The sequence below is a fragment of the Monodon monoceros genome, unplaced genomic scaffold (genome assembly GCF_005190385.1).
Source record: "Monodon monoceros isolate NGI ecotype Baffin Bay Population unplaced genomic scaffold, NGI_Narwhal_1 Super_Scaffold_4, whole genome shotgun sequence".
Taxonomy (NCBI): Eukaryota; Metazoa; Chordata; class Mammalia; order Artiodactyla; family Monodontidae; genus Monodon; species Monodon monoceros.
The window spans coordinates 44,204,539-44,221,829 of NW_021703781.1; the positions used below are offsets into that span (position 1 = coordinate 44,204,539).

Sequence of the window (17,291 nt, forward strand, 5' to 3'; positions counted from 1 at the left end):
CAAGCTAGGAGGCAATAAAGTAAAACATGGTAGTTAAAAGTGTGCACTTTGCAATGGGATGGCCCTGGAATCAAGGCTGACTCAGTCACTATTATGCAACCTGAGCTGAACCTCCCAGAGGCTTCCTATCCCCTCCGAAGTAGCTGGGGTGATCCCCACTGGGGGCGGCTGGTGTGACAAGGCCGCAAGACGGCACCCAGCACCTAGTGTGCCACAGTGGCAGCAACAGTGGCTAATCTTCTCCATGACATGTATTAAAGGTCTTTTGCTGACCTTCTAGGAATGTCTGGTCACATTTCCCAAAACAGTTTCGTACTGGCAAAGCACTGCAAACTGTGAACCTTCCAAGGGAAAGATGCCATAAAAACTAGTGAAAAACTTTCCTAGGCTTCCTGGCTTCTCATTCCCAGAAGGAAGTTCAGGAAAAATGGAAGGTATTGTTCTCATAATCTTTACTATTCGAACCAGCCCTCCTCACCTGCCGAAAAAGTCACACAAGAAACATTTTAGATTCTTGGTCCCTCAGTAGCAAAGGTAATAAAGGACTGGAGCTCAATTACATAAAATCACTGAACATAACAGAAACCACCTTCTAGTAAATCAGCTATTAAGCCTCAGGTTAATTCTGCCAATGTTATTTCTTGTGGACCTCAACTTTTCTGAACATATTTTTTTAATAATCCTGAAAAACATCAACATAATCTAGACCCTTATAAGTATAGCTAGTACCCCTATATTACACATGAAATACTTTTCCAAAGTGAGAATAAATGAGTAAAATGAGAGATACATTCAAGGTCTATGTGCTACTGCCCCGTAACTATAGTTCCCTGTTAGGGTCCTAGTCACATCATACAGTGGGCCCTTCAATTCTGTATTTCAAAAAAGGGAAGAAGAAACTGCTTCTGCCCACCACGCTTCTGCAGGAGCTAATGGATAAATTGGTCTGACTTCAACAGGAATTTTATCTCATCCAACTGCAAATACCAGCTACCTCTTGCTGCCCAAGGGTCAAATCACTGACAAAGAGTAGAAAAACTAACGGCTGCCTAATAAACTGTTTTATAAACAAATTCTCCCTTAGTGGAGGGAAAAGTAAACCTTAAAAAGCGGATGAAGAGACAACGTCTTTATAAAGCCACTTTGCCCGTGCCGGGGCAGCCTATGTTCCCTGCCCAGAGAGCTGTCATGCCCATCTTAATAGTTAATACTTTAAGAGAACATGCTGAACATTAAGAAAAGGCAAAAGCTTAAGAGTCAGAAGAATAAGAACTAAAAAAAGCAAATTCGAATCTGGGTGCAATTTCAGCAAAGCCTAGCATCTTTCCCACTTCCCCACAGTGAGCACTGTTGCATCTGGGAGGAAGGGAGCCAGGGGGGCACCATACGGTACCCAGCACACCACAATGTCTGAGCATAATTACAGCATAATAATACATAATGGTGTGATAATAACATCCTCTGCATATTTAGCACTTACTATGTGCCAGGTGCTACTGTATGTGTATAGAGTGTACATGTCTCTGTGCACATATATATATGTAAGATAGATATAAAAATTTATATATTAACATAGAAAGCTCATATATTTTATATATTTAATAATAAATATATTAATGTATTATAATTAGTACTAATATATATATATATATATATATATATAAAATCTCATTTAATCCTTAAAATAACCCTGAAGCAAACAACATTCCCATTTTACAGATGAGAAAACTGGGGTTTCGAAAGGTGAAGTAACTTGCCCATGGTCTCAGCCAAGATGCTAGGATATACAACCAGATCTGTTTTGTCTAACTCTAAACATGGGCTCTTACACACCATATCACCAAAGAAGGTTCCAAAAATTCCCAAGTGGGAGACAGTAGCCCCACCAACCCCACCACCTAACACGGATCTGCCCCAGCTTCTGATCAGAGATGCCCCACAAGAAGCTGGGTGATGGACGAGCTAAAGCAGCTCACCCTGCAGGCGAGACCCAACTTCTTTCAACAGACGCATGGCCAGCTTGTCCTCATTATGGACCCAACAGTAAATCTCTCAAACAAGGTTATAACCGTGGCCTTCACAAAAGGCATCAGATACTGGGGTCTCACGTGAAAAGCCAGCAACCTCAGAAAACCCTCACCAAGTACCTGATCTTAGACCCTCTTTAGACACCCTTGTCTCACTGTCCTCCCAGCAGCCACCACAGCTGCAGCTGGAGGAACACACCCCCCTTTCAGCGAAACAGCCAAATGCCATAAATGCTACCCTTTCTTCTCATCTCCCTCCAAGAGCATGAGGAGTCCCACAATGGACAGGATATTTCATTCACACTCTGTCTGAAGAGCAATTTTTCCCATAGAGAAACTGGGTAGTTAAAATTCTCAACCAGATGAGGGGTCTATTCATGGCAATCTCAAAGCACAAATGACAAAGCTATAGTCTGCCTCACACATTTTTTGAATCACAAAACTATCGGTCTCATAACTTTAACCCTTCATTTCTCGATAGCACTTCTGACGGTACACATTACACTGTAACGTACGTATGTGATAAACCTCTGCCAATAGACGTTTGCTAAGGAATACAAATCATAATTATCACATACTAAGCGCCAAAATCATGTTGGCAACAGAAGGAAATTTTAAATGATAAAATGCCACAGGGCGTATCATGTAAATCACTTGGAAGCTATGCATATTTGCTTCTTCCTCGGTTCTTTACTCAGGAACCTATAAATACTGCACAGAGCTGGGGCTTGAAGCCCTGGGAGTGAAGTAGCTCCAGCAAGACCAGAAGCTGGCAGTTTCGGCAAACAACAGTCGTAGCTCTCGTTTTAATTTAAAAAAAAAAAAAAAAAAGAGGTTTAGTTTCCATTGCTGACCCTCAGAATGCAGAAAATAGAAAACTCAGGCTGCTTCAATTAAGCTGAGAGTAACCAAGGAAATATTCTGCTCATGCTTGGGCTAGAGCTTTAAAAGTGGAAGCGTGGCAGAGGCAGCAATGCTGATAATCAACGAGGGTGACAAAACTCAGAAAACTCAGGCTGGACATTGGTCAGCTAACTTGTCATCATTTGCAAGTTTCCCTCTTAGCACTAAAAACTCTGGTCTCTGCCTGTGAAGTAACAGACACAGCGCCAGGAGGTCATTTTGCTACTGTATATATATTAAGGGAGAAGGACACAGAAATATAGAGAGAGGAGTTTCTAATTTAACAAAAAGGGTCCCTTCCTAACTGACAAGAATTCATAATTTATTTATATTTAGCTTTTTAAAAAAACTCAACAACTAACAAGGAAGATCTACAGTACCGTGCTCCTATTATTTTAATTCAACCTCAAGACAGTAACTAAAATTACCCCTAGATTGTTGGTGGCTTTAACAGTAAGAGTGAGTAACTGACTTTCTAAACTTAGGTAAACTGTGAATCTGATTTCCCCAAAGGTTGATAGAGTAATAAAAGGCCAATATTTTAAGTAGAAAGCAATTTCTCAGTTTTGCACACAGTTCTGCACACAAAAAAAGGATCTTGGGCAAGCTTCCACAGCAATCAGCATGGAAGCAGAGAGGTTTTCCTTTCCTTTCCCAGTGGTGAAGTTATAGCTATTGAAGAGTTGCTGCTGTGCAGAGCTGCAAGTCTTCTGAAAAGAACTTCTGTTATCTAATCACCACCAGGCCAGGAACTACCATCTCAGTTATCACCCAATGACCAAGGCATTCCTCTGAGGGGCTGTGCCCCAGTAAGCGGGAAGGAAGCATGGGTATCTATCTGCCAGAGGACACGCCCAATGTTCAGAGAGGACAGAAAGAAACTGAATTTATCACCACAAGGGGCACATCAGGAGATAACCCAATAACCCAAGGTCAGTTGGCCTATATTAAAAGAACCGCACTGCCCTCCCCAAACCTGCTTAATTTTTGCAGAGACCTGCTATCAGAATTAAGGTTAGTTTTTTACCTACTCTCTGACGATCCGAGCTTGAATGCTTTGTTGAAGCATCTACTAGGGATCAAAGTCACAAACACAGCCTCACTCCCCATGCCATATTTATGTCCAATCCCTCTGGCCTGCGGCAGTGCCCTTTGTGGGTGGTCAAGGACAAACGGCATTAAAGCCTATTATTGGGCTTTTCATGTAAGAAGGCTTAATGTGTCAGCTGCATTTTAATCTAAGAATTAGATGCTTACCCTCAGAAAATTGCTTTTAGAAACATCAATAAGGATTTTTTTTAAGGATTCTTATTTTTTATCTCAAAGCCCAATTATTTATAAATTTATTGGTATTTTACATCTGAAATGAAAGCCTTTAACCAAGAAAAAGAGGCAGCTGCTGCAGAGTTAACAAGAAAGCCAAGATCTCTACTGAGGCAATCTAAATATATACCACGCCTTAAAAATAAAAGAACACCAGCTAAGGCTCACCACTGCAGGTATGTGTCTGACCAAATACCAACGCTACAAATCCTGCCCTGGATTTTTAAGACTTCTATATTGACTTCCAGTTAAAGACAGTGGACAGACACACATATTTAGTTCCTCTCTCTCCTAATCCCCCAATACAACAGTTACTGCTTTTTAAAGGCATAAATCCACTAGGAGAGAGATTTAAATTTTAAACTTTTTAAAGCTGGAAATCAATTTGAAAATGGCAATTGACGTAGCAGACCCAAAGAAGCCATATATCTTCCAATTTATGAAGCCCCATTCTTAAACATGAACTGACACTCAAGGATCATCAGCCACATAAAGAAAGTATCTAATATGAAAGACAGAAACAAACAGGGAAAAAAGCAAGTTAATAAAAATCATGAGAAAAAGAAAGCTTCAAAAAGAAAAAAAAAGAAAAAGAAAAAAAGAAAGTATAATTATCTCCTCAGAGAGCTAAGAGAATACTCTTATAAAAAAACAAGACTCTATAAAATAGAAGCATCCAGAGAGGAACAAACCAAAAAAAAGAACTATCAGAAAATAAAAACATGATAACAAACATAAAAAATTTAATAGAAAGATTAGAAAGTAAAGTTGAGGAAATATTCTAAGAAAACAGCTTAAAGATAGAGGTGGAAAACAGGAGTAAAGATCACAGTCAACAGTATAAGTCAGTCAACACCTAACAGGAATTTCAGAAGGAAAGAACAGAGAAAAGAGGGGGAAAAGTCAGTAATGACAGACGTCAAGAAAATTCCTAAAAATGAAAGAGATGAGTTTCCAGCCTGAAAATGCCCATTCAGATCTCAGCACAATACATGAAAATAGACCCTCCCCACCAAGGAACATTATCGTGAAGAACTAGGAGTCCGAGAGAAAAAGTAAGAAAGATCGTTCACCTGACGAGAACGGGGAATCAGAAGGTCTTAGATTTATCACCACTAACACCGGAAGCCTGGAGGCAATGAGCAAATCCTTCACTATTCTGAGGTTCAGAGACTGCCAGTCTAGAACTCTACACCAACCAGACTGTACGGTAAATATAAATACACAGCAGAAACTAACATGCCAAAATAAGGGAATAAACCAAGAAAGAAGGGAATATGGAATGTGGAAAACAGGGAAGCCCATAGAGAAGCAAGATAAGAGAAATCCCCAGAATGGTGTTGAAGGAAGAGTCCATCTCAAGGCATGGTACACAGCAGGCCTGGAGAGGATATGGTCTAGACAGGTGCAGTGCCTAAGACTCCAGGTGAGATAATGTCAAGAAGATAAAATTGATAAAATACCTAAGATATTGGGAGGAGATTCACATGGAAGGCTGTTTGTGGCTAACTTAGTGATAAGGGCACAAAATTTTTAAAAACAAGACAATTATTAAATCCAAGAAAAATCTGTGTGCAGGAAAGTTAAAGTAATCAAACTATACTATATAGCATACCTGTGAATCCTGTTTACACAGTATAAGGTAAATACCAAATAAGAAATTGGAGGGCAGGGAGGGCACAACACCATAAAGGGGATGAGAGGCCTTGTGGAACTACATAACCCTTTAAAAATCAAGCTTGTATAACTTCAATAAAAACAAAAACTAAACTTTAAAAAGATATTTCTATACTTAATATTTCATTAGTATACCACCTGATAGCTTACAAAATACTTTCACATGTGTCTAATCATTTAACTTCTACCAGACTCTGCAAGTTCAGTTACTTCCTTTATAGAGATGAGAGAACTAGCTCAGGGAAGTTCAGCAACTTGACGAGTGACACAGGACAACAAGGGGGCAGAGGCAGAACTGGGAAGACAGTGCACGCTCAAGGTGTGTTTGAGATTCACAGTATGGTTGATACGAATGGTGTGGGCAGGAGTCTAAAGGGAGATAAGCCAAATCGAATTTTGGAGTGCGGGGTTCTCAAACTTGTGTGTCCACAACACTCACCTGGAGTTCCACTTATACGAGGTATCCAAAGTAGCCAAATTCACAGAGACAAAAGTAAACTGGTGGTTACCAGGGGCTGGGGAGGGGAAGAGAGGAAAGGAGAACCGTTTAATAGGTATAGAGTTTCAGGTTTGCAAGATGAGAAGGTTCTGGAGATCTACTTCCCCACAATGTGAATATACTTAACACTACTGAACTGTACACGCAACAGTGGTTACGAGGATGAACTTTATGTATTTTACAATTTAAGGAAAAAAGAATCACAGAGAGCTTCTTAAAACACTGACGGCTAGACCTCCACCCTAGAGTTTCAACTCAGTAGGCTTGGGTGGGACCTAAGAAGTTCTACTTCTAACAAGTGCCCAGGTGATGCTGATGCCGCTGTTCTGGGGACCAGATTTTAAGAACCACTGCTCTGGCTCAAAGGTTCTCAATCCTGAACGCACAGCACCTTCACCTGAGATCCTAGACCAAGTAAATAAAAACATGAGCGGGGGAGGGGGTACCTGGACATGGAGTGCTTTTATAGCCCTAAGGGTGATTCCAATATGCAGGCAGTTTGAGAGCCCCTGGCCTGGACAGTGACCCATGCCAATTGGCAGTACAGCATGTGTTGAGCGCTACAAGCAGACCTGGGGCCACTCAGCCACATTCTGGCTCTGCCTCCGTTTCATCATCTACAAAATAGTGGTCACGGAGTTGTTGAGACTATTAAACAGGGTAATCAATAAAAGAACTCAGGGCAGTACCCATCACACAATGAATAATAATGTTATTACTTTTGTTGTTGACTTACAGGAAACAAGGTTGCCCTTGTTTTTTCAGCTATAAAACAGGGTCAGGTTAAAGACAAGGAAGAATCTATTAATATTCAATCCCAGACTACTAAACAAGACAAAAAGCTCCCAAGGACCTAAGAACAAAGTAAGTGGGATTAAATCTAAGAACCTTTTATGATTCCCACAAGCATTTAGCAAACCAAGGGTCGTTTCTACAGAATTAGTAGCTGATCCCTTTACTCTCTGAATAGGTGTTATCTGGAGTATAAACACCATTGTAAAAGCAGGTGTTGGAATCAATATTCAAACACCACCGCCTTCATCTGAAGAAAGAACATAATGCGGTGTGTTCACACAGAAGGTAATGTCAGACTCAGAGCCGAAATTCCTGAAGACATCTACATGGTAAACAATTTCTTGTCAAAAGAAACTGAAAATGAAGACAAAGGCATAGTTCAAATAGGTTTGTTCATTCAGGAAATATCTGAGCACCTCCCACATACCAGGCACAGTGGCAGCAAGGGAGGACAGGCCGCTCACTGCAGGGCAGAGTTTTCCATGCAGGGAAGCAGGTGGGTTCGCCCACGAAGCAAGCTTTGGGAATGCCGAAGCGCACCCTTCTTCCTCAGAAGCACTGTAGGGAGAGCCAAAATTGTGGTTTCCGCTAAGTTTTTCTTCTAATGTAGAGCTGCATATTTGGGGTGGGATGTTAAAGATAATCCACAGTAACACAGTGTCTTGAGTCCACAGTCAGTACAAAGAAATCATTGTCTACATCCTCGGAAAGCAACATGACCCTCCTTAGATGTCTGGGTCACACCAAAGTCTGAGTCCCCGGGGCAAGCCTCCTTCATTAAGTCATTTGAATAATTTCCCCACAAAACTGTCTCACCGTTGTGGGAATATATTCTTAATGAGGAAAATGGTGTCTTTTTCTAGACAGAACTGGCTAAAGGCCTTTGGAAGCAGCATTCTGGGGCGGTGTGAGCCTCTCTGTCAGAAATTACGTCCTCACACCGTACTGATGGGTTCAAATTGCCTCCCAACCACAACAATCTTGGTTTCCTCTAAAGCTCAGAATTACTGGCTCTGATTAAGCAATCAGCAAACACCTCCGGAGTGAGTGCTAACCCTGGATACGGCTGACTGTCCCAAGCCTGTGCCCACCAGGGTGGAAAAATTCTGTGCCAACGTCCTCCCACTGATGTCCTCTAAATATCCCTGGGGGCACTCTGTACCTGGGAAGCTAAAGATCGGCCTGCAAATAGAATATGTAAGTAACGCTGCCCTGCTTGTACACGTAGGTACATCCAAACAACAGGCCTACTTTGTAAGAGTTTTTCCCTCTCTGCTTCTTTGATTGATTATTAATCCAAACGCTCCACAGTCATTACATAAAGGCAACTGTGGGGCCAGGGAAGAAGTCAGGAGACCTGACTGATGTTGCTGCCCCCTTTACAGGCCATGCGACTCTGGACTTCCACAAGCTCACCTGTCACTCTGCGCAGGGCTGTCCCAAAGATAACAAAAATAACAAGGGACAGAGGGACCAGCATGTATCAGGTACTGTTCTAAGTGCCCTACAAGTACCCATTAATTTAATCCTTCCCAGAACCTTATAAGGTAGATACCTTTATCCCCATTGCACAGTGAGGAAACTAGGGCACAGAGAGGTTAAGTATTTGTCAAAATCTTATGTGGCTAATAACTGAGCCCACACAGTCTGGCCCCGGGATCCATGTTCTTAATCACTTCTTTATCCTGCCTCCCTGATGCTTCTTTCAAGTCAAACAAGTGAATACACCTGAAAATGCTTTGCAAACCATAAAAAGATACATTTATTATTATTAGTTTGCCTCTCAGCATCCACTGACCCTCCCTAATTTCTGTGCTTCTGGTGGGAACCATTCCCCACTGTCATCAATCAATGCTTGAAGAGGTGCTCACCTCAGACACTATGTGTGAAGCATATGACCTGGGCAATCCAGTCAGGATGGGCCCATGTCCCTGGCCACAGTGACTGGTCCAGCGCTAGGCACCAGACCAAGAACGTCGTCTGTGCAGTGCCTTGGATGGTCACTGCAACGACGTCAACCCGAAGCCGCTGGAGGTCTCACCTGTAGCCCAAGAACATGCAGCCAAGAATGATCCTCATAACATTGTTTGGATCCCCAATCTGGCCCTTCCTGAAGTCAGATCCATCTTTAGACTTTCAACCACCTGAACCAATAAACCTTTTTACTTAAGATAGTTTGAATTGGGTTTTCTGTTACTTGCAACCAAGAGAATCATTCTGATCTCTTTCTAAAACACGTTTCGCTCTATCAAGCTATATTCAGCTGCACTTCAGTCCTTTCCCTCTCCGAAAATAAAACTTGAGAGACTGAGAAAGTGAATGTTAATTAGCTAGCCTTGACAAATTAAACACTCCTGGAGCTGGAGTTCTTGACAGAAGAACTCCATATTATGTAGAATAGAAGATCCAGTTTTTTTAATGCCACAGATCAAGTGTTCTGGCCTATCATCAAATTTGTTTCATAAAACTTTATTTTTAACCAAAGCAGTTAAGCCTGCAGTTTTCAGCTCTGCAAGGAAAACAACTGTGATATTTACTTCCTCTCAGTCTTCTCATTTTTCAGCTACCCCTAAATCCAAACCACTACAAAAAATTACTAAAATGAAGAATAAGATTGAGGTTTTTAAAAACATTTTAAACACAAGAAGCAGAATGTTGTGTATGGGTGTATATATCATTTCCTCCTCATAAAGAAGAGGAACTAAACCTTAACCTTATTTATTAATTTTGCCAACAGAAGAAATCAGTACTAGTTTTAACCATATTCATTGAACTGTTCATTGCACCAGCTAACATTCCTTCCCTATAGTTCCTTCAGACAAATCCTCATAATTAGATTTCAGAGGAAAGCACACATTGGTCGCCCAGACCACAGCCTCAGAAGGTGCAAGCAGCGTGACACTTGACATCAGATGGCTCCTAAGGCAGTGTATAAACACTGTCAGGACTTTGTGCGTTTTCACATCTTCAAATTATTACACACAGCTAAATAACTACGGTGACAGGTCAGTCATAGCCCCAGTGTCCACCCGAAAAGCATAGATGAGCATATATAAAAATGCTAATTGAGTGAAAATGATGTTAAAAACCAGTTTCACACTCCTTGGAGAAAATTTAAAAATATTTTCTATGTTCATTACATTGCACTCTACAGCCTCCTATTAAGAAGAAACAAACTTTCATGACCTCGAGTAAGCAAGCAGATAAGCATACCAACAAAGATACGTTTGTTTAACTACATTCCAAACTTTATTACCTTGTGTGCTGTTCCTTCTGCTGAGGCTTATTTTTTCTTATTATCATGGCCTAAGACTGAAGGTCAGCTTGGCTTGCTTTGGTAAGCTCTTCAAAGATCACAGCCCTATCCAGACAGGCTGCTTTCAAACAATCTTTGTTACAACATGTAAACAATTAGGACCTCTAAACACATAATTATTTATATGATATCATAAAACATACTTTTTTATAACTGAATTAACCATTAGATTACACAGAGTAAGTGTTCATCAAATTTATAAAATTAATAAAAATAGCCGACATATTAGTTTAAATTTGAGGATTTCGTAAATCTATTTCCATATTACACTTTTGTTCTGATTCACAGAAAGCACAACCCTACAATGGAACTTCAAGTTCACAGGGGTCTCCGTAAAGCCCACAAGGGCAAGAACCATATCTGACTATCACCATTTTATGCCTGACGTACAATAGGCACTCTGTAAATATCTGTTGGATAAATAAATGAATAAATAAAGGCATTAACACTAAAAGTAATGGGCTCACACTATTTCATGACTACAGAGGTTATTATCACTATGTCCTTGCTTTGATGAAGTAAAGCAGGAGTTGACAAACTTTTATGCAAAGGGCCAGATGGTAAATATTCTAGCCATTGTGGCCCATATGGTCACTGTTGCAAATGCTCCACTCAATCTCTTTCACAACTATTCAACTCTGCTGTCGTAGCGCAAAAGCGGTCATAGACAATACATACACAAATGAGCACGACAGTGTTCAAATAAAACTTCATTTATAAAAACAGAATTTGGCCATAAAAACACCCAAATCCCATGGGAACCACTTTCTTGTAATGAACACTCTATTCCCTAAAGGGTAGACATTGGTGGATTTGCTAAATTCAGCCAGACATGTTCTGTTTTGTTGGGTCAAAAATTGGGCAGGGCATATATACTCATTCCCCACAGCTCCATCACTCCTTACTGAGCAACCCCGCCCCCTACTAATTTCCGCCATGTTACAAGCCTGGCCCATGCAAGCCTTTGAGTTTACATCCTGAACTTTACAGTACAACTGGTTTCCAGCGATGTGGCCCATACCTGTACCTATGAAACTGTAACCACAACACAGGCTCCTCAAGAGCAAGCCCATGACTTGCAACTCTTCACCCTTCATCTAACACCTAATATCAACACCCAATGAACTTTAAATATTTACTGACTGCCTACTGTTTGATACAGTTACTGTCTCCTTGGAGGGGGTGTAGAAAGACTTACAATGACAGACAAAAGGATGGAAAAAACGTGCCAGCTGAGAACAAAGAGAAAAGGGACATGGTGAGTCACAGGAAAAGCAACAGGAATCATTACAGGACTGAAAAACCAATCTCTTCCAACTGTGTCTCAACCTTCTATCGGCTGCCGGGATTCCTCCTTTGTATCACAGCAGAAGCTGGGCAGAGGTTGGACAACTCGGGACGCTTCAACGGTAACCACAATGAGGATGAAACCTTGGTTAATCCTCATTTCTGCCACAGGGTGCTCTGAGTGGATGAACCCAAAAAAATCACCTGCATCTAACAGAAGGAATAAACTGCTGGATTCTCACACAATGGTACGCTCTACAGCAATGAAAACGATCAATCTACAACTACATGCAACAATACGGAGGAATCTTTCTAATACATTGTTGAATGAGGAAAGTCAGACACAGAAGAGTACGATCTGCATTATACATACACACATACACACACACACACACAGAAAGACAGGCAAACTAATTTATGCTCCTAGAAGTCAAGAGAGTAATTCCCCACCGAGTGGGTAATGTCCAGAATCTAGTGTCTAGAGGAGGCATGAGGCTGTGGGGAGAATGTTCTGTTTCTTGATCTGGGTTCTGGTTACATTAGTGAGCTCAGTTTGGAAACTGCATTGAGCTATACACTTACAATATGCGTATTTTCTGTATATATATTCTATTTCAATAGAACGTTTAAGAAACAAACACTCCCCCATTTCTAAGCGGTCCAGGACTAGACAGCCAACTGAAGGCCGCACACAGAGCCCCATATGCCTTCCCTTCCGCCATCCTGCAGAGCCTCTTGCCTCATGTGGAGCCCCAGGCACGCCTCCTCATTTTTTCTAAGCATAACCAGACAGAGGCCAAACAGTGAGAAAGCAAACTAGATCATTTTGAGATACCTGTAATTCCAGTCCCAGCGTCTTCGGAAAGTTAGTGTCTTTCAGAAACTTTACTGCTGTCACTAACTTTTTATTCTAAATCAGAAATGAAAATACTAAGACGACTCTGCTGCCCTAAATGGCTCACTTAAACAGACTTCTTTTAAAATAACGCTCTAAATGGGTAAATCTAGTTCATAAACATGAATGAAGAAATGCTGCAACACTCAGGGCCTCCAGAAGAAGATACTGTAAACAAAATGTAACTGAGATTAGAATGTAGAACAGCAACAGCAACCCTGCAAGCACCACAGAGCTGTAATGACCGACTGTGTAAACGGCCCTCATGGGTAATACTTACAACTACAGTCAGAGCTGAACACACATCTTTAAGACTTTATGTAAAGTTTCGACGCAGGTAGTCAAATTTTGGGGCTGGGAATCATTCTGATTCTCTCTAATGTTGATCTTAATACACTAACCTCAACTGGACATTACCACTCATATTCTTTTCCCATTCTCCTTGTAAGTTCAGGCTAAAAAAATCAATTAAGACCTTTGATCACATTAAATCACAGAGGCTGGTCTACTTGTGAATGCTGGTCAGGAAGGAGGGAAGAGTAGTCATCAGATCCTCTGACCTAACAATAAACATCAGTTACAGCAGGCCAGATGGGCAGATTACCAGGGACAGAGAAAGCACAGTAATCCTCTCTTATACAGGGCACATGCGCGTAGTGCAAAGTCCAATCCTTTATATCCAGATGTTTTTCACATCAAACAAATTCACTATATAGGTCTGTCCATTAAGTAAGTCACTGTTTAAATATTTTTTAAATCTGACCTTATTTATATCAGCCAGGAAGGGAACATAAATTCAAAATAACATCTTTTAATAGGAAACTGTAACTGTGTTTAATTAAATGATTCTGTCATGGAGTTTATGAATGTTCTCAAATGTCCCTCAGGGGAGAATATTCTTATTTTTAGGAACTGCATCCCCAAGAATTGAGGATAAAATGTCATGATCTCTTCAACTTACTTTCACATGTTTCAGCAGAAAACAGTAGAAACCTACTATACACACACACACAGGTACACACAATGTGGCAGAATGCTAACAACTGTTAAATGTAAACTCACTGTACATTTTTTAACTCTTCAGTATGTTTGAACATTTTTATAATAAAAAGACGCACAGAAATCTTTACTCACCTTTCAAGTGGATGGCCGTCTTCTTTTTCCTAATCAAAAACGAATGGCTAAATATGCCCAGAGGCACATTTATGGATGTTCATGCTGTCCTCGCCCTGCAAGAATAAGCAAAACAACACGTTACCACCAAAGGTTTTTATTAAGTTAATGCCATTTCAGTTGAGACAGTGTTCTTAATATATGTCAAGCCTGTAGGTTAAAATTCTGTTGAAACTTTTTTTTAAGCAAGGAGAAAAGTGAAAAGAGAAAAAAAAAAATCCCATCACGTACTGAATGTAGGGAACAACCACTGGCCTGACCCACTCGAGGAACTTCTGGAACAAAGGAATTCCTCAGTAAGTTTCTTTTAATTCACATAAATTTCAGGGCAGTGATGTAGCCTAAACTTCCACTTGAACAAAAACTGGGGCTTCAAGGACCTGAGCTTGACTCTGACCTTGGATTCTGAGACTACACTTAGAAGGCACTCATGTACCCTCACAGAACCACACCAGACATGCTGCTCCACTTGACTATAATACGTACTCTAGGGCACAGTGGCCCGGGGGCCTGATGGCCTCCACCACACCTCACCACACCTCACAGCCCTGTGAGGCAAGCGGTGTTTACTGATTCCGTTTTCCAGAGGAGGCAGCTAAGTGTCAGAGATGATATAGGACATTCAACTAGAAAACATCAGACATGAAACTGCTACTTAGGTCTTCTGACCTCAAGCTCAGGGCTTATCTCACTAGGAAAGGAGAAAGCACAGTACTTATATCAGCTAGGAAGGGAACATAAATTCACAGGCCGTCCCCACGCTCCCTACCCCATAACATGACACCCTCCTGAAAACCAACCTCAAAGCCAAACAGCCAAACAACACAGCCGCATGTCATTGTGGGGAAGGGGCGGGGAGAGGGGGAGGGGCACGCACACACTGCAGTTTACTCCCTGAGAGTATATATTAATAATCATTCTTAATAGTACCAATAATACTATAATTATGATTACCAATTATTATAATGACTATTAGTCATTATGCTTCCCTTTGAAACACAATAACCCTTAATGTATTTTTGACATTTTATATATATGTATTTCATTTTTCTCCCTTCTTTCTCAAGAAAGCACGCTATTGGCCAAAGAAAGTAAAACAAGACTCACATGGCACCCCAGGTAATTTTTATCGCTGCCACGCAGAAAGGTAATTACCACTCGCTGTTGAAGATTTTCCATTCATTTTTATAAAAGGCAAAATACAACAGAATATAATGGCACAGACACTGACTGCTCTGCCAATAAAGATGGAAGCAGCATCAAAACTACCCTGCATGATGGCCTGAAGTGGCCCTTCATCTGCTGATCACCAAAATTCTGCACGCAATGTGCAAAGGTTTAGAGGTCTTGATGTCTACCATGTGAAGATGCTGGTGTACAAAAGTCTGAGGAAAGCTAGTCAGGGACCCCTGCACCTGGCTTTTTGTCCTGTCTCCTCCGCTCACTAGCTTGATTAAAAATTGAGAAAACCTCTGGACTTCCCTGGTAGCACAGTGGTTAAGAATCCGCCTGCCAATGCAGGGGACACGGGTTCAAGCCCTGGTCCTGGAAGATCCCACATGCCGCGGAGCAACTAAGCCCGTGCACTACAACTACTGAGCCTGTGCTCTAGAGCCCACGAGCCACAACTACTGAACCCACGTGCCACAACTACTGAAGCCTGTGCGCCTAGAGCCCATGCTCCGTAAACAAGAGAAGTCACCGCAGTGAGAAGCTCGCACACCGCAACAAAGAGAAAGCCCGCGCGCAGCAACGAAGACCCAACGCAGCCAAAAATAGATACATTATTTTTTTAAAGTATTAAATTATTTTTTTTAAGTATTAAAAATTGAGAAAACCTCTCCAGGCAGCTACCTCTCCTGTGGGTTGGAGGAACACCTGTTCACAAGGATGTTGCAACTCACAAAAAAGATAGGATATGATTCACCGACGAGAGCACTTGGACCCCAGGAATACTGACCAAGAAGTTACGCCAACAGCAACACAAAACCAAGGGAAAAAACATGACGTACCTTTGGAAACATCAACTTTACTCATGGATTTTGTTGAGGGAAAGATAAGCAAGTGAATCAGTAATATTAAAGCTGTTAATATTGAAACAGATATGCATTATGGAGTTGAATGCAATCATTGTATGAATTTTTTTTATATTTATTTATTTATTTTGGCTGCGCCGGGTCTTAGTTGCAGCACTCAGGATCTTCATTGCCGCGTGTGGGATCTTTTAGTTGAAGCATGCGAACTCTTAGTTGCGGCATGCGGGATCTAGTTCCCCGACCAGGGATCAAACCCGGGCCCCCTGCACTGGGAGTGTGGAGTCTTACCGCCCTGGACCACCAGGGAAGCACCCATTGCATGAATTTTAAAACCAAAACTCCTATCCTTACTTGCCTAGTTCATTTCCAGCCACACTCTTACATGCGGGGGAAGGGAGTGAGGGATGGAATCTCCTTTTTCATTAAAGATGGTCTTGGGACAACGTGTGAAGCTGGTAGGGGTTTTAATATCACAGTGCGTCCAGGAAGCTCCCAATGGCCCCTGCTTTGGAGAATTCGCTTCAAACTCAGGAGCCCCAGATTTTTGCCAGATCTAGGTATAGGTGGGATGAAGTCTAGATACATACAATCCCATCTCTATACCACACGTCCTGGTGTGAGTGTTACTGAAGTTCCTCTCTTCACTGCCCTTCCACCCGCTCCCTGCCCCTTGGACGTTCCCGTCAGGCAGGCTCCACCACTTAGTTACTCAAATTAAACCACTGACTTTTCTTCCAACCCATACTGATTGGTAACACCTTCAGCATCTCTAGTAATTTTCATTTAAATGGATGCCTGCATCATTCCTAAAGAAAAATAAGCTGACCAATTTAGTTTGTCTCTAAATTAAAACTTCTATTGTGAAATATATTTAAAAGTGCCGGACTTCCCTGGTGGCGCAGTGGTTAAGAATCCGCCTGCCAACGCAGGGGACACGGGTTTGATCCCTGGTCTGGGAAGATCCCACATGCCGCGGAGCAACTAAAAACCGTGCACTGCAACTACTGAGCCTGCGCTTTAGAGCCCGTGAGCCACAACTACTGAGCCTGCCGCGCCAACTACTGAAGCCTGCGTGCTCTAGGGCCCACACGCCACAACTACTGAGCCCGCACGCCTAGAGCCCGTGCTCCGCAACAAGAGAAGCCACCGCAATAAGAAGTCCATGCACCGCAACGAAGAGTACCCTTCACTTGCCGCAACTAGAGAAAGCGCGTGAGCAGCAACAAAGACCAAACACACACAATAAAAAAAATTTTTTAATTTAAAAAATAAAAGTGCCTACCATGGTAGCCAGCCTCCCAGATGGCCCCAAATGACCCCTGCCTCTTGGCACTCAGGCTCTTGTGAAGTACCCCCCAAC

General features: G+C 41.7%; 1 protein-coding gene across 9 annotated transcripts in view; it reads right to left on the reverse strand.

Moving 5' to 3' along the window:
- The window catches only part of SGMS1 (sphingomyelin synthase 1), a 290,473-nt gene that overhangs the window by 239,924 nt on the left and 33,258 nt on the right, over positions 1-17,291 (reverse strand). For 8 of the 9 annotated variants that reach the window (XM_029245156.1, XM_029245161.1, XM_029245154.1 and 5 more), the window contains exon 2: positions 13,857-13,951. The gene's annotated coding sequence lies outside the window, so the exon portion shown is untranslated. Of the gene's footprint in view, positions 1-13,856; positions 13,952-15,002; positions 15,027-17,291 lie in introns of those variants that run through there. The other variant, XM_029245158.1, reaches the window with a different exon arrangement.